An 18,681-nucleotide genomic window follows, 5' to 3' on the forward strand; every position below is an offset into this window, starting at 1 on the left:
TAGCCGCCTTCATGCCACCACTCTGTATGTTATACAGCTATCATCATAGCCACCATGTCACCGCCAGGAGCCAAAGATCTGCAGTTTCACTGTGAGTGATTTTCCACATTGGATCAATTATTTTACACCATTAGGCTGCCGTCACACTAGCAGTATTTGGTCAGTATTTTACATCAGTATTTGTAAGCCAACACCAGGACTGGGTGATAAATCCAGAAGTGGTGCATAGGTTTCTATTATACTTTTCCTCTATTTGTTCCACTCCTGGTTTTGGCTTACAAATACTGATGTAAAATACTGACCAAATACTGCTAGTGTGATGGCAGCCTTACTGTGATCTTCTGCTCTTTTCACTTTACACTTATACACGTGTCTCACACTACTCTTTTTCGCTGCTAATATTTGACTACTATACGGTAGATACTTATACCCATGGTTTCTATGCCAGGGAAACACTTTTTTTATACTGCACCAGCATTTTTATTCATGTATTCATTTTTACATGATCAACAGGGTTGAACTAGATGGACTTACAGTCTTCCTTCAACCTTAATAACTATGTAACTATGTAACTATGTAACAATTTTATGGATTTTGCTCAGTGATCTCTGTGTGTATATACAATATTTTCTTTTAACCCATATACCATACTAGATGGAGACCCGATGCTATCGCATCAGGAGGGCGGTAATGTCACTATTGGGGCAGGCTTTGCAGCGTTGAGAATCTCTCCTCCCCAGGCAAAAGCAAAAGAGCTGTTGATACTGCGAATATTGTCCATGAAATTTTTGCTGAATTCACTTTCTCCTGTCTTCAACTTTTTGATTTCTTCTAGATACTGGAGTACGGGTAGATGGACTTTCCCCTTCTGACAGCACTGAGTAAACTTTCCATCAGAAGGCGTCTCAGCTCCAAAATTTAAAGATTGACAACTTTGACATAAATGGTTCATGGGATCGCAGCTGTGTTCTTGAATTGTGTTTTCTTCCTGGGTTACATTTTTCGCTTGTAGTTGAAGTTCATGTCCTTCTTTTTGTATGTGACTTATTTGCCGGCAGATGTTGATTTGTCGTGGCTGTTGTAGTCACACTTCTCTCTGGCTTTGTGTTTCAGCTTGTCGCTGTACACGGTGTGCTTCTGCATCGTGTAACAGTCTTCTTGCTGCGGCCAATGGACATTGTTCCTGAAGTAGCTTGCGTTGGGAAAATGCCTTCTTAGTTAGGCTCGTACACTTTGAAGTTGTAGACTGGGCAGTGTGGTGTGCTGGTTCCAATGGGTCAACTTGTGAGCATGGTATTGGTGTTAAGACTGCAGATTTCTGTTTGCGGCGCTGTTATTGCCTAATGGCATCCTGTGATAATCTAATGACTTTTGCATCAGGGGACTCACGTTATTGACGCCTACGCTTATATGCATTGTTTTTGTCCCAGCGATGCTATTGCTCTTCAAGAGTCTCATTTGTCCGTTGTTGTCTTCGACGTTGTGACTTTGCTGCTTTCCTTTCATTGTCATTGGCGTACTTTTTAGGAGGGGCCATGTTGGCATTGATATTTGCTTATTAAAGAGGTCTTCCCACGAACAAAAGTTAATTTTAAAAATTGTCTGTGTCTGACCGTGTACTGAACATTCCACAGCTCCTGGGCAGGGGAGGGAGCAAAAGACAATACTGACATTACAGCAGGAGATCGCAGAGGATACATTTTGTGAGGGAAAATATTGTTTAAAAACAGTCAGTGAAATATTTTACCTCCCAAAATGAATCCACTGTGATCCCCTGCTGTAATGTCCGTATTGTCTTTTGCTTCCTCCCCTGCCCAGGAGATGAGGTTTGCTCTGTACACTGTCACACACAGACAATTTTTAAAATGAACTTTCGTTCATGGGAAAACCCTTTTAATGTGACCGGCTTCCTCTGCCTGTAGACACATCGCGCATCTGCCGCCGGGATCAGCCGAATGATTTACTGTGCCTAAGCGGAATTCATGCAGGCAATCAGACCACCGCCATCTCTGTGCAGACAGCGGCGATCACATGAAAACTGCACATGCGCTCCTCTTGTACAAAGATGGCAGCGGTCAGTGAATCATTCGGCTGATATCGGCGGCGGCGTGTTTGCGATGGTGTTCCGCTGATGGTACCGCGCAAGAGGCTGCATATGGCGTATACAGTGTGTGTGTGTGGTGCGTACGGCGTATACAGTGTGTGTATGTGGTGCGACGGTGTTCCGCTGGTGGTACCACGCAAGAGGCTGGTACTACCAGCAGTTTCCATATTGAGACACCCATCACTTGGGTGTCCCAATATGGCGGTCGGTGAACTTCCGCCACTCGGAATTCTGGGATCCGGACACATCTGGATGGAAGAGGATGTGAAGACATAACAAGGTAAGTATATATTAAGATACACTGTTGTGTTATCTTTCACCCAGCTCTATTTTGCTTTACCCCTGGGTGTGCATCCCTTCAGTATAATTTAATACCTTTTGCATTGCGGTCTGTACTATTATTTTTTACCTGAATTTGTTCTTACAAGTATTATGTAATAATACAATTATTGTGTTTTTGTACTGTATGGTCGGTTTTTGTGCTTTTTTCTTCCATGTTTCCTAATTTTCTGACTGTCCACACATTTTTACTCAGGTCCGTCTTCTTGGTAGCGGGGACTTTTTATTTTCCTATTTTAGATTCACTCAGTACCATATATACCCTCACTACCACGTAGCATTCCTTTGTTGCTTTTATTGTTCATGTCACCGCCTTGTATGATCGATTATAGCCACCATCATGTCACCGAGATTTTCTACTACAGTCCCCTCGACCATGACCACTGAGTAACTTAAGGTACCGTCACACTAGGCGATATCGCCAGCGATCCGTGACGTTGCAGCGACCTGGATAGCGATATCGCTGTATTTGACACGCAGCAGCGATCTGGATCCCGCTGTGAAATTGCTGGTCGCTGCTAGAAGGTCTGCACATTATTTGGTCGCTAGGTCGCCGTGTATCGCCGTGTTTGACAGCAAAAGCAAGGATACCAGCGATATTTTACACTGGTAACCAGGGTAAACATCGGGTTACTAAGCGCAGGGCCGCGCTTAGTAACCCGATGTTTACCCTGGTTACCAGCGTAAAAGTTAAAAAAACAAACAGTACATGCTCACCTGCGCGTCCCCCAGCCTCTGCTTCCTGACACTGACTGAGCGCCGGCCCTAAACTGAAAGTGAAAGCACAGCGGTGACGTCACCGCTGTGCTGTTAGGGCCGGAGCTCAGTCAGTGTCAGGAAGCAGAGGCTGGGGGACGCGCTGGTGAGTATGTGCTGTTTGTTTTTTTAACTTTTACGCTGGTAACCAGGGTAAACATCGGGTTACTAAGCGCGGCCCTGCGCTTAGCAACCCGATGCTTACCCTGGTTACCCGGGGACCTCGGCATCGTTGGTCGCTGGAGAGCGGTCTGTGTGACAGCTCTCCAGCGACCAAACAGCGACGCTGCAGCGATCGGCATCGCTGTCGCTATCGCTGCAGCGTCGCTTAATGTGACGGTACCTTTAGTCTACAACCACAGCCATGTCACCACCATGTATCCCCCTGGTGCAGAGTTGGGTGCGGGGATACAGCAGCATGAAGTCCATCCAAGTTTCTGCACACACTTTTCTGGCTGCCCTGGGCTCTGCAGTGCTGTGATCTCAGCTGTGAACAATGAGCGGCCATTAATCATTGGCTTGCAGCCATTCATGCCTCAACAGCACAGGAGATTGTGGGCCCCTCAGTCCCAAAACATGGTTTAACCTCTGACCCACCAGTCTTGTCTTTGGAAAGATTCTTCTGCCCAGTGTGTACAGGCCGCAGAGTTTCAGCCTGGTGACTATGGCTACAGGGAGGACAGCAAGGACAGGGCCTCACATACAGTAATGTGTCTTCATGCTGTGCATCCAGGGGATACAAAGTCCAGAGAACAGATCCAGAAAGCAATGTCATTATGAGACCCACAGATCTACAGTATCAGGGGACATATGGAAATCTCATTTACTGAACTTGTCCAACTCAAGCTCAGGAATGTTTAAAGGGAACCTGTCACCCCCCTCAGGCGTTTGTAACTAAAAGAGCCACCTTGTGCAGCACTAATGCTGCATTCTGACAAGGTGGCTCTTTTAGTTATGCTCCCTGCACACGCTGAAATAAACGTTTATAAAATGTGCCCCCTCATATCCTGAAATCGTCAGGGAGGCGGGTCTTCCTTCCTGATCAGACGCAGCACAGCCGTCACTCCGGGCCTGGGCGTGCCGGACGCCGCCTCCTCTTGCTTCATTATCGTCCCCGGCGCCTGCGCATTAAGTTTTTTTTTTCGGGCGTGCGCAGTTGCGCTGCCCTTTGTACTTACAGCGCAGGTGCTGGGGACAATAACGCAGCCAGAGGTGGCGGCGCCCGGCGCGCACAGGCCCGGAGTGACGGCTGTGCTGCGTCTGATTAGGAAGGAAAGACCCGCCTCCCTGGCGATTTCAGGATATGAGGGGGCACATTTTATAAACGTTTATTTCAGCGTGTGCAGGGAGCATAACTAAAAGAGCCACCTTGTCAAAATGCAGCATTTGTGCTGCACAAGGTGGCTCTTTTAGTTACAAACTCCTGAGGGGGTGACAGGTTCTCTTTAAATGAAAAATGTAATTTCGACAAACATTGCTTTAGTCAGTAGTAAGTCAATGTAAACTCTGTCATTCACATTATGTGGCTCCTGTGTGCTCTACGACAGAATTAGGAGCCACTTATTTCCTTGCCTCCTGCACTCACCATCCACAAGAAACGCTAGAATGATAGCACTGGAGGTGTCAGAGAGGAGTGAGGAAGAGATAGCGAACAGGCAGAAGGAAATGCAGAAAAATCTTGCTGAGCTTTCTAACATGTCTTAGCCTCACACCCCAGAGCTGCATTCCCATCTACACTGCTCAGTACTGCTGTATAATCTCCTGCCTGCTGCTTGTGTGCTAAGCAATAAGGAGCAGGAATCCCTCCTTGTGTCGTGTCCTATATATGGAAAATCTACCAGCAGCTCAGAGTCATCTGCAAATTAAGATAGGCCGCAGTAGAGAAATGGGTTAAAATGCAGGATGAAAGTAAATTTGTCAAGAAAGACTGTTATTCATCATGTACAATCACAGAACATCTTTTCTATAAAATCACTTGAAGGTACTGCTACACATGAAACAACGCTCCGAGGAATGACAAGCAGAGATACTGTGCTTATCCTTTTAAGAAGCTTTAAAGGGAGTGCTGGAGTATGAGGTTCCTAATTCATTAGCAGACGTGCACCTCTTAAGGACTTAATTCTTACAACTATTGAGCACCTTATAAACCTATAGAGACTAAGAAGTAGCAATTCCATCCAAAATATCAAACCATTTCAAAATGTATTTAGTAATAAGAAATACATCAATTCAAAAACAATATAACAACTATTGTGAAGAAAATCTATACAAACTAAAAGAAATACAGAAACAAAAAGCTGACATAGCCATGAAATTCAAAAACAACAGAAAAAAGGCAGCAATGTTTACCTGCCCAGGGCTCAAAACAAATGCATCAAGATGCAGTGGACCCATGTAGTTAAGATGCCGGCAACACAGGTGCAGAAATACCGATGAGACAACCACTCTCTGCCTACCAATCCATGGAGGGGGTGGTTTTTGGTATATTAAAGGGAACCTGTCACCCCCAAAATTGAAGATGAGCTAAGCCCACCAGCATCAGGGGATTATCTACAGCAGTGTTCCCCAACTCCGGTCCTCAAGAGCCACCAACAGGTCATGTTTTGAGGTTATCCTTAGTATTGCACAGGTAATTGAATGCTTGCCTGTCCATGTGATGCAATTATCACCTGGGCAATACTAAGGAAATACTGAAAACAAGACCTGTTGGTGGCTCTTGAGGACCGGAGTTGGGGAACACTGATCTACAGCATTCTGTGATGCTGTAGATAAGCCTAAGATTATACTCACCTGGGCAGTCCGATCCGATGGGTGTCGCGGACCGGCACCTCCCATCTTCATAGCATGACGTCCTCTTCTTGTCTTAACGCTGCGGCTCCGGCGCAGGTGTACTTTGTCTGCCCTGTTGAGGGCAGAGCAAAGTACTGCAGTGCGCAGGCGCTGGGCCTCTCTGACCTTTCCCGGCGCCTGCGCACTGCAGTACTTTGCTCTGCCCTCAACAGGGCAGACAAAGTACGCCTGCGCCAGAGCCGAAGCGTGAAGACAAGAAGAGGACGTCATGGTAAGAAGATGGGAGGCCCCGGACCAGACCGCGACGTCCATCGGACCGGACCGCAGCGGGACCGCCCCTGGGTGAGTATAATCTAACCTCTTTTTCTCATCTTTCAGGATACATCGGGGGCTTATCTACAGCATTACAGAATGCTGTAGATAAGCCCCTGATGCTGGTGGGCTTAGCTCACCTTCGATTTTGGGGGTGACAGGTTCCCTTTAATGCACAATAGAGGCTTGTATGCGGCGCTGTTCACATTTAGGTGATACACAGTGAGTCGCCCTACCACGGCAGTGGGGTACTTGGTACCGGGTCCGGTCACTCTTAAAGGGGATGTCATGGTGGCTGCGACCTGGTCCGAGACCCTGGGACTCAACTAAAAGGGGAAAGGTATTTTAAGGGAAATTGGTAATAAAATCTATTCAAGACGCCACCCGTGGTTCTCGGTCAGAAGGACCGACGCTGCTTAAAGGGGTCCTCTGGGGTGATGCTGTTGCAGCAAGATGGTGATGTTTCCCACAGGTGAAGCGGGTCCCCAGGGTTCCCAAGGTGTATGGCAAGGATGGTGCATGCCAACGAATAAGTAGAGGACACAGGGTTGTTAAGTCTTTACCTGGTTTACTGGTAGAAGCAGTTCACAGTCCAGGATACCAGGCACAGATGGTGATGTGGTCCGGCCGACTTAGAAGCAAAGGTAATCCCTCTCCCAGATGAGGTCCGTAAGCCTTTCTACTCACACTAATATGAGAAGTCCCTGCTGCCTGTAGCTTGCTGGCAAAGTCCTCTCACTCCTGTCCTAGAACAGGTACACGTATGATGGGCAACTTGAGCCATTTTACAGGGTCTCTATCACGACCCGGGCTCTTCAGGTGCTGCTTCACCTCCAGGTGTGGTGTGGGCAAATTACATACAGTTCTAAGCCCTCCGGTTCTGCTATGTGTCGTAGAGTTCCACAAAAGCCTCAGGCTCCCGGAGCCTGGTTTCTGCGCTTCGGCTCTGAGGGTGCCTGGTCACAGTTCCCCTCTGAGCCCTTTTCCACTCCTGTGCTCCTTCCGTCAATGGCTCCACTACATACAACAACCCCCCGGGTTCTCTTCCTACCCTGGAGCTGCAACTCAGTCCTGGTTGCATGGCCCCGTAGTCTGCTCTCCCCTCCAGACTTCCTTTCTCCTCAGTGTCTCTCTAACTGCACTCCTTGGTCTCCCTGGACCAACCGTCTTACTCCTACTCCAGACCAGAATACTCAAACCTGAGGGAAGCTCCCCTGAATCCAGGTCCTGAGCTCCCCCTTCTGGCCTGGATTCAGATTGTGTTGTATGTAGGTGCTTACCTGGTAAAGAGAATCCTCCTTGCCTCCAAGCATGATATCGCCCTCCCCGAAAGAAATGCAACATCACTGTAACAACTGGTTACCTGGGGTGCTACACACAGCACCCAGGTTAGCAGCCTATTAGTGACGCCCATACTATTCGATCAGTACCCTGAAAAATAAAGTGCAGAAAATACATATAAAAATATGTGAGGTATTAGTCGATATTTTGGCCAAGATATGCAAGCTCGCAACCCGCGTCAAGGGTCCTCACTAGTGATGAGCGAGTATACTCGTTGTTCGCGTTTTCCAGAGCACGCTGGGGTGGTCTCCGAGTATTTTTGACTGCTCGGAAATGTAGTTTTTGATGACACCGCTGCATGATTTACAGCGGCTAGCCAGCCTGAATACACATGGGGGTTGCCTGGTTGCTAGGGAATCCCCACATGTAATCAAGCTGTCTAGTAGCTGCAAATCATGCAGCTGTGGCAAGGAAAATGAAATCTCCAAGCAGTCACAAATACTCCCGTACTCTGGAAAACCCGAGCAATGAGTATACTCGCTCATCACTAGTCCTCACACTTGCTAACCTGGATGCTGTGCATCACCTGTACGTGAGTGCTTGTCCCATCGGTATTTTTGCACCTGTGTTGCTGCCATCTTAACTACATGGGTCCACTGCATCCTGATAGTGCATTTGTTTGGAGGCCTGGGCAGGTAAATATCGCTGCCTTTTTTCTGTTTTTGAATTTTTGGAGGATTTTTAAGTCCTCTTTTTGTGGTTTTGCTGTTTAGTCATACCCATGAAATGACAATGTTACCACTATAATAGTCTCAGGCATATCTAGGAATCTTTCACCACAATGATCCCACATAAATTGCGCATAGCTATAGTAAGCCAATATCCATACAAATAGTAGTTACCTGTGGCCATACTGGAAAGAATGAGCTGCTACACACTGACATGCGTTTCACCACCGCCTTCGGTTTCATCAAGAGGTAAAATAGCATGTTGCGTCTGGTGTTATATAGTATGGTCCATTAGTATAATTACCGTACCAATGTACCACAATGTTGCTGCGTCACCGAGGGTCCGGAGCTCACGCGGAGCACGAGAGTTTGTGACGTAAAGGTGACACTCTGCACTATGAGAGCACCATCCCATGGCAATGAATAAGTGCATGAGTGGTACGCGCCCACATACGGCAGATACTAAGCATAATGGAGTGTGGTCATTTTGATTCTAATGTATTAGTAAATAGGACAAACTGCATATAATGATAATGGGAGGGATAGGCTTGAAATGCAGGTCTGACTACAAGAGTGCCAAAATAGGGAGAAAAACATTGTCATGCCTTACTTATTCCTTAACGATGGCCTGCTATATTGGTCAATCAACACATACAGCATGTATGCAAGTACTTTGATAAGAATACAGTAATTAACCAGAGCCAGCATGGGTTAGCAGCAAACAAGTCATGCCAGACTAATCTAAGTTCCTTCTAAGATGGAACCACTGACTGGGTGGATCAGGGAAATGCAGTAGATATAGTACAGTGGGGGAAATAAGTATAAATAGAGGAGGCATGGGAGAAGGTCATGTGGTTAGAAGAGACCTAAATAGAACTTTATGGTATCAACTCCACTGGCCGTGTTTGGAGAAAGAAGAAGGATCAGTACAAACCCAAGAAAACCGTCCCAACCATGAAGCATGGTGGGGGGAACATCTTAGTTTGAGGGTGCTTTTCTGCAAAGGGGACAGGACGTCTGCATAGTATTGAAGGGAGGATGGAAGGGGTCATGTATCACGAGATTTGGACCAATAACCTCCTACCCTCAGTAAGAGCATTGAAGATGTGTCTTCCAGCATGACAATGACCCAAAACACACAGCCAGGGCAACTAAGGAGTGGCTCCGTAAGAAGCATTTCAAGGTCCTGGAGTGGCCTATCAAGTCTACTGACTTGAACCCAATAGAAAATCTTTGTAAGAAGCTGAAACTCAATGCTTCCCAGTGACAGCCCCAAAACCTGAAAGATCTAGAGAAGCTCTGTATGGAGGAGAAGGCCAAAATCCCTGCGGCAGTGTGTGCAAGCTTGGTGAAGAACCACAGGAAACGACTGACCTCTGTAATTGCAAACAAAGGTTTCTGCACCAAATATTAAGTTCTGTTTTTTCTATTGTATCAAATTCTTATTTCATGTAATAAAATGCAGATTTTATTTTTAGATTCAGTCTCTCACAGGTGAAGTGTACATATGATAAAACTTACAGACCTCTCCATTCTTTGTAGGGGGGAAAAAACTTTCAAAATCGGCAGTGTAACAAATACTTATTTTCCCCACTGTATAAATGGTAACTACCATTTATAGGGATACGAGCTTACTACAGATTACTATAGCTATGTGCTATTTATGTGGGGTCATTATGGTGACACATTCATACATGTGACTTGAGACTATTATACTGATAACTTTTCCATTTCATGTGTATGCTTGCCATACATCACATGTGGGGGGGGGGGGGGGGGTGTTACACAGTAACATCTGCTGTATCCTTTTTGCCATGAACAGCTTTCTGTTGCTCCCTATCGTGAGGACAATTATGACTGATGATTTGCGTAGGAAACCAGAGCGGTTTCCACTAATAGGCTGGTTATTGGGGATCTCGCAGTGAGATTATGGTATATACACCTCTGATTTCAACGCATGAAACATACATATACCTCGGTATAGTTACTGCTAACTCCATTATAACCAAGAAAGACAATTCGCTGCCACGACCACTCTTTTACCCAGGCCGATCAGATGCCATTACAGGTAGCGTATGACTTTACGGTGTGGCTTACAGACCAAGAGGAACAGAGCTATTAAATGTTATATTTAATCGAGAATGATAAGCAGTGTTAATAAAAATATAGAAAAGATTTTACAAAGGGGACAAAACAATGCAATATATACAATTACATAAAATAAACAGGATTACCGTCAACCTTTGAAGGTATTCAGATCAACAAAAAAGTACTACAGAAGGTCTTTTTTGCAGATGATGTCATTTTATTTATGGCCAACCTTAAAGTTCATTTACCAAGTATCTTAACTCTTTTTAAAGATTATGGGAAATATTCAGTATTCAAAATCAATACAGATAAATGTGAGCTATTGCCATTAACGCTTAAATTTCCCTAGCGTTAGGAATTACAACCTAGCCTGCCTCATGCAATATGTCATTGACTGGATACATAATAGACATTCCTATACTGACTCCACATTGGAAGCAGACTTTGCATACCCTCTAGACCTGGCAGTGATATTACATTCCCGTCTCTCTTTCTTACCTACAGCTTTAAAACATTCAGTTACATTCAGAGATACGATTTCGGCATGGAAGGCAGTGACAAAAAAGTACAGCCTCGTTTAGAATTTGCAAATATATAACACTAGAGGGGGCCCTGATTCTAACACATCGGGTATTCTAGAATATGTATGTATGTATGTATTATTATTATTTATTTATATAGCACCATTTATTCCATGGTGCTGTACATTAGAAAGGGGTTACATACAGGGTTATAAATATCGTTTACAGTAAACAAGTTTACAGTGACAGACTGACAGACAGAGGGGAGAGGACCCTGTCCTTGCGGACTTACATTCTAATGTATAATATATGTATGTATGTATGTATGTATGTATATAGCAGCCACATAGTATATAGCACGGCCCACGTAACACAGACAGCCACGTAGTATATAGCACAGACACATAGTATATTGCCCAGCCATGTAATATATTGCACAGCCACGTAGTATATAGCACAGCCACATAATATATAGCACAGAGACATAGTATATAACACTGCCCATGCAGTATATAACACAGGCCACGTAGTATAGAGCACAGCGATGTGGTATATTGCCCAGCCATGTAATATATACCACAGGCACGTAGTATATATAGCACAGCCATGTAATATATACCACAGGCACATAGTATATAGCACAGCCAAGTAATATATTGCACAGCCACATAGTATATAGCACAGCCACGTAGTATATAGCACAGAGACGTAGTATATAACACTGCCCATGCAGTATATAACACAGGCCACGTAGTATATAGCACAGCGATGTAGTATATTGCCCAGCCACGTAATATATACCACAGCCACGTAGTATATAGCACAGCCCACATAGTATATAGCACAGATGTAGTATATAACACAGCCCACGCAGTATCTAACACAGCCCACATAGTATATAGCAATGTGGGCACCATATCCCTGTTAAAAAAAGAATTAAAATAAAAAATAGTTATATACTCACCCTCCGTCGGCCCCCCGGATCCAGCCGAGGCGTTTACCGATGCTCCTCGTGACGATCCAGTCCCAAGAGTGCATTGCAGTCTCGCGAGATGATGACATAGCGGTCTCGCGAGACCGCTACATCATCATCTCGCGAGACCGCAATGCATGGACCGGTCACCGGAGCGCCGCGAGGAGCGGGTAAGGCCTCGGCTGGATCCGGGGGGCCGACGGAAGGTGAGTATATAATGATGTTTTTATTATTATTTTTTAACATTAGATCTTTTTACTATTGATGCTGCATAGGCAGCATCAATAGTAAAAAGTTGGTTACACAGGGTTAATAGCAGCATTAATGGACTGCGTTACACCGCGGCATAACACGGTGTAACGCAGTCATTAACCCTGTGTGAGTGCTGACTGGAGGGGATTATGGAGCGGGCGCCGGGCACTGACTGAGGGTAGTAAGGAGCGGCTATTTTGCCGCCGGACTGTGCCCGTTGCTGATTGGTCGTGGCCGATTTGCCGCGACCAATCAGCGACTAGGGATTTCCGAGACAGACAGACAGAAAGAAAGACAGACAGACAGAAAGACGGAAGTGACCCTTAGACAATTATATAGTAGATTATGGGCCAAACCTGAATTTCCCCAGGGTATGGAAAACAAATTATTTATGGCTTGGAGACAAGAGGGGTATATTTACCATTTCACACCACCTTCACCCGTCGGAATCTAGATGACTGACGCACAGAAATACTTTCATCTTCAGCCCTCACACTCCTTTCAATACAGGCAGATCAAACGCTCGATTATGTCAAACTTACAAGATGTCGCATTTGAATCGAGGTATAATGAGTTAGATTACCTACTCCAATATCCGATGGGGACTCCTTCGATATCTATAATATACTCCATGATGAAATCCTTCTATGAGTTCTGGAGATTGCAACTGGGTGACGTTGAGATTCCCTCCAAGATTAGGAAGTGGTTGGTTCCTATTCAGGAAGCATATAATAAATTAATCTTGGAGGGAGACTCACTTTAAAATCATACATGGAGCTATATATGCATCTAACATTCATAAACCAGACCCCAACTCTGACAGGCTCACTGCGTGCCCCAGATGTCAGCTCCCCAAATCAGACTGTGGTGATACCAATCTAGCATTCCTTTTTGGGATTCAGTATCAGGGTTCATATCTACACTATGGAGATCTGTAAGGCCGCTGACTCTGGTGATGGCAATTTTGCACTCTTGGGAGAAGTTGGAGGTGGAGGATGGTAGGGAGAAGGGCCCCCGAAACTCTTACACACTATTGTTTTTGACTAAAAAGTTAATCTTCAGAGAATGGCTCAGCTCGTCTGTCCCGTCACTTTTCAATTTGATAGCCAAAGTACATCACTATTTGTTGATAGATCAGGGATATGCATTAACAAATAAGGAAACACAAGCTGGGAAATTCTTAATAATGTGGAAGCAATTTATTGGCAAATTTTGCAACATTGAGGAGAAACAGAATATAATTGAGCCGTTCACTTCAACGAAATGGTACTTAACAGAAAGTCTCAAAAACAATCTAGGTTGTCTTCAAATAGAGCGATAAAACTCCTTGCTGATGGTGGCAAAACTCATAATAGATGTGAGGATGATGGCTGAGCAGAAGGGCTGAGTAAAGGAGGCATGATGGAGAGACCCCCCTCCACCCAAAACTCTACCCCTCCCTCTTCTTTCTGTTATTTTCTTGTTAAATGAGCATCACAGGAATAAGTTCTCATTTCCATGAGGTGGGAGCTCTAGAGCTATTAATCTTTCCATATTCATCTGGAAATTAATAGCCATGATGTTTGTAATCTTTTACGTGTGAAAGTGAAATATTTTACCAATGTCAGGTCATGATTGACGATATCTTTTTGCTCCCACTGTGGGCATGAAATCTTCATACACCATTTTGGAAAAGGAACAGCACAGGAATAAGTTCTCACTTCCAAGAGGTGGATGATTCTCTTTCTATATATATGAGAAATAATAGTCATGATGTTTGTAATCCTTTAATTGCGGAAGCGAAAGATTGACAAGTCATGATTGATGATATCTTTGTTATCAAATATTTATATTAAAAAAAACAAACAAACAGGATTAACAAAAAAAAAGCTTACTAAATCTGGGTCACAGAGATGTTCTCAGAACTTAGTGGATTGAAGCATTCCGATTGGGAAATGGACAGAACCTTCACAGCGACCTATGTCTTCCTAGGCACTGACAATGATCCAGACCCAGGTTCTGGTTTTTATTAGCTCCTAAGTTACACCCTCATATCTCCCCTTGATGACCTCAAGTGGGTGGAATTGTGGGATGTCCTGGGTGTGTTAGAATTTTATGAGATGTCTTCACCTGTGAAGGTCTCCGACATTAGACATTGCTGTCATTTTTTATCATTATTTTACTGTTACATAGATACGTAATATGACATGTGCAGCTCCCTCCATCAGGCTGTTTTTCAATTGGAAGGATTCTAGTGGCCCTACAGTGGTGCAAGCTGATGAGTTGCATCCATCCCTTCAATACGACACTGAAAATCTATCTGCCATAAATATTGGATACAAACCCCAATATTCATAACTGGACACTGGAGCCAGACTGGCTACCAAAGGTGCTTTTAACTCAGGATGCTTTCTTACTTGGTATTGTAGTTTCCCCATCCCCTTCATGACTTTGGGATTTTCCGCTTTTCCGTGTTCATTTTTCGCTCCCCTCCTTCCCAGAGGCATAACTTTTTTATTTTTCCATCAATATGGCCATGTGAGGGCTTATTATTTGCGGGACGAGTTTTTCTTTTGAATGACATCATTGGTTTTGCCATGTCATGTACTAGAAAATGGGAAAAAAATTCCAAGTGAGGTGAAATTGCAAACAAATTTTTTTTGCTTGGCTTTTTTGCTAGGTTCACTAAATGCTAAAACTGACCTGCCATTGTGATTCTCCAAGTTATTACGAGTTCATAGACACCTAACATGTCTAGGTTATTTTTTATCTAAGTGGTAAAAAAAAAATTCCAAACTTTGGTAAAACAAAAAAAAAATTGCGCCATTTTCCGATACCCGTGGCATCCCCATTTTTTGTGACCTGGGGTCGGGTGAGGGCTTATTTTTTGCGTGCCGAGCTGGCATTTTTAGTGATAATATTGTGGTGCAGATACGTTCTTTTGATCGCCCGTTATTGCATTTTAATGCAATGTCGCAGCAACCAAAAAAAACTTAATTCGGGCGTTTCAAACTTTATTCGCACTACACCATTTAGCAATCAGGTTAATTATTATTTTTTTTTTATTGATTGGGTGATTCTGAACGCGGTGATACCAAATATGTGTATACTAGATGTTTCCAGCCAGCTATCGGCACGCTCATTGCTATCTAATTAACGCTGCTGGTGATTAAACCAAAGTAAATAATGACAACATTCAATAGCGCTTACGCAGGTGGTAAATTAACTTAAAATGAAGTTAATAACAATAGTATGGTGATGTGTTGGAGGCGGGATTATGTGTGGTAATATGTTGGAGGCGCGATTATGTGTGGTGATGTGGTGGGGGGGCGGGATTATGTGTGGTGATGGGGTGGGGGGCGGGATTATGTGTGGTGATGGGGTGGGGGGCGGGATCATGTGTGGTGATGGGGTGGGGGGCGGGATTCTGTGTGGTGATGGGGTGGAGGCAGGATTATGTGTGGTGATGTGTTGGGGGGCGGGATTATGTGTGGTGATGTTGGGGGCCCGGGATTATATGTAGTGATGTGATGGGGGGGGCGGGATTATGTATGGTGATGTGGTGGGCGGGCAGGATTATGTGTGGTGATGTGGTGGGGGGGCGGGATTATGTGTGGTAATGGGGTGGGGGGGCGGAATTTTGTGTGGTAATGTGGTGGGGGAGCGGGATTATGTGTGGTAATGTGGGGGGGTGGGATTGTGTGTGGTAATGTGGTGGGGGGCAGGATTGTGTGTGGCAATGTGGTGGGGGGGCAGGATTATGTGTGGTAACGGGGTGGGGGGCGGGATTATGTGTGGTAATGTGGTGGGGGGCAGGATTATGTGTGGTAATGGGGTGGCGGCCTGGATGATGTGCGGTAATGTGGTGGGGGGGCAGAATTATGTGCGGTAATGTGGTGGGGGCCGGATTATGTATGGCAATGTGGTGGGGGGGAGGGATTATGTGTGGTAATGTGGTGGGGGGCGGGATTATGTGTGGTAATGTGGTGGGGGGCGGGATTATCTGTGGTAATGTGGTGAAAGGCGGGATTATGTGTGGTAATGAGGTGGGGGGCCGGGATTATCTGTAGTAATGTGGTGGGGGGCGGGATTATCTGTGGTAATGTGGTGGGGGGTGGGATTATGTGTGGTAATGTGGTGGGGGGCCTGGATTATGTGTGGTGATGTGGTGGGGGGTGGGATTATGTGTGGTAATGTGGTGGGGGGCCTGGATTGTGTGGTGATGTGGTGTGGGAGTGGGATTATCTGTGGTAATGTGGTGGGGGCGGAATTATGTTCGGTAATGTGGTGGGGGGCGGGATTATGTGTGGCAATGTGGTGGGGGGGCAGGATTATGTGTGGTAACGGGGTGGGGGGCGGGATTATGTGTGGTAATGTGGTGGGGGGCAGGATTATGTGTGGTAATGGGGTGGCGGCCTGGATGATGTGCGGTAATGTGGTGGGGGGGCAGAATTATGTGCGGTAATGTGGTGGGGGCCGGATTATGTATGGCAATGTGGTGGGGGGGAGGGATTATGTGTGGTAATGTGGTGGGGGGCGGGATTATGTGTGGTAATGTGGTGGGGGGCGGGATTATCTGTGGTAATGTGGTGAAAGGCGGGATTATGTGTGGTAATGAGGTGGGGGGCCGGGATTATCTGTAGTAATGTGGTGGGGGGCGGGATTATCTGTGGTAATGTGGTGGGGGGTGGGATTATGTGTGGTAATGTGGTGGGGGGCCTGGATTATGTGTGGTGATGTGGTGGGGGGTGGGATTATGTGTGGTAATGTGGTGGGGGGCCTGGATTGTGTGGTGATGTGGTGTGGGAGTGGGATTATCTGTGGTAATGTGGTGGGGGCGGAATTATGTTCGGTAATGGGGTGGGGGGCGGGATTATGTGTGGTGAAGTGTTGGGGGGCAGGATTATGTGGTGATGTGGTGGGGGGGCCGGATTATGTGGTGATGTGGTGGGGGGCCTGGATTATGTGTGGTGATGTGGTGGGGGGCCTGGATTATGTGTGGTGATGTGGTGGGGGTGGGATTATGTGTGGTAATGTGGTGGGGGGCGGGATTATGTGTGGTAATGTGGTGGGGGGGTGGGATTGAGTGGTGATGGGGTGGGGGGGGCGGGATTGAGTGGTGATGGGGTGGGGGGGGCGGGATTGAGTGGTGATGGGGTGGGGGGGGCGGGATTGAGTGGTGATGGGGTGGGGGGGGCGGGATTGAGTGGTGATGGGGTGGGGGGGCGGGATTGAGTGGTGATGGGGTGGGGGGGCGGGATTGAGTGGTGATGGGGTGGGGGGGCGGGATTGAGTGGTGATGGGGTGGGGGGGCGGGATTGAGTGGTGATGGGGTGGGGGGGCGGGATTGAGTGGTGATGGGGTGGGGGGGCGGGATTGAGTGGTGATGGGGTGGGGGGGCTGGGATTGAGTGGTGATTTTGAGTGGTGATGGGGTGGGGGGGCGGGATTGAGTGGTGATGGGGTGGGGGGGCGGGATTGAGTGGTGATGGGGTGGGGGGGCGGGATTGAGTGGTGATGGGGTGGGGGGGCGGGATTGAGTGGTGATGGGGTGGGGGGGCGGGATTGAGTGTTGATGGGGTGGGGGGGCGGGATTGAGTGGTGATGGGGTGGGGGGGCGGGATTGAGTGGTGATGGGGTGGGGGGGCGGGATTGAGTGGTGATGGGGTGGGGGGGCGGGATTGAGTGGTGATGGGGTGGGGGGGCGGGATTGAGTGGTGATGGGGTGGGGGGGCGGGATTGAGTGGTGATGGGGTGGGGGGGCGGGATTGAGTGGTGATGGGGTGGGGGGGCGGGATTGAGTGGTGATGGGGTGGTGGGGCTGGGATTGAGTGGTGATTTTGAATGGTGATGGGGTGGGGGGGCGGGATTGAGTGGTGATGGGGTGGGGGGGCGGGATTGAGTGGTGATGGGGTGGGGGGGCGGGATTGAGTGGTGATGGGGTGGGGGGGCGGGATTGAGTGGTGATGGGGTGGGGGGGCGGGATTGAGTGGTGATGGGGTGGGGGGGCGGGATTGAGTGGTGATGGGGTGGGGGGGCGGGATTGAGTGGTGATGGGGTGGGGGGGCGGGATTGAGTGGTGATGGGGTGGGGGGCGGGATTGAGTGGTGATGGGGTGGGGGGGCGGGATTGAGTGGTGATGGGGTGGGGGGGCGGGATTGAGTGGTGATGGGGTGGGGGGGCGGGATTGAGTGGTGATGGGGTGGGGGGGCGGGATTGAGTGGTGATGGGGTGGGGGGGCGGGATTGAGTGGTGATGGGGTGGGGGGGCGGGATTGAGTGGTGATGGGGTGGGGGGGCGGGATTGAGTGGTGATGGGGTGGGGGGGCGGGATTGAGTGGTGATGGGGTGGGGGGGCGGGATTGAGTGGTGATGGGGTGGGGGGGCGGGATTGAGTGGTGATGGGGTGGGGGGGCGGGATTGAGTGGTGATGGGGTGGGGGGGCGGGATTGAGTGGTGATGGGGTGGGGGGGCGGGATTGAGTGGTGATGGGGTGGGGGGGCGGGATTGAGTGGTGATGGGGTGGGGGGGCGGGATTGAGTGGTGATGGGGTGGGGGGG

The 18,681-nt window shown here is 47.4% G+C and overlaps 1 protein-coding gene across 2 annotated transcripts in view; it reads left to right on the forward strand.

Moving 5' to 3' along the window:
* Positions 1–18,681, forward strand: part of KCNJ10 (potassium inwardly rectifying channel subfamily J member 10) — a 106,584-nt gene that overhangs the window by 62,635 nt on the left and 25,268 nt on the right. The gene's annotated exons all lie outside the window — the stretch shown is intronic.

Source organism: Ranitomeya variabilis, chromosome 1, assembly GCF_051348905.1.
Source record: "Ranitomeya variabilis isolate aRanVar5 chromosome 1, aRanVar5.hap1, whole genome shotgun sequence".
In the NCBI taxonomy this organism is placed as follows: Eukaryota; Metazoa; Chordata; class Amphibia; order Anura; family Dendrobatidae; genus Ranitomeya; species Ranitomeya variabilis.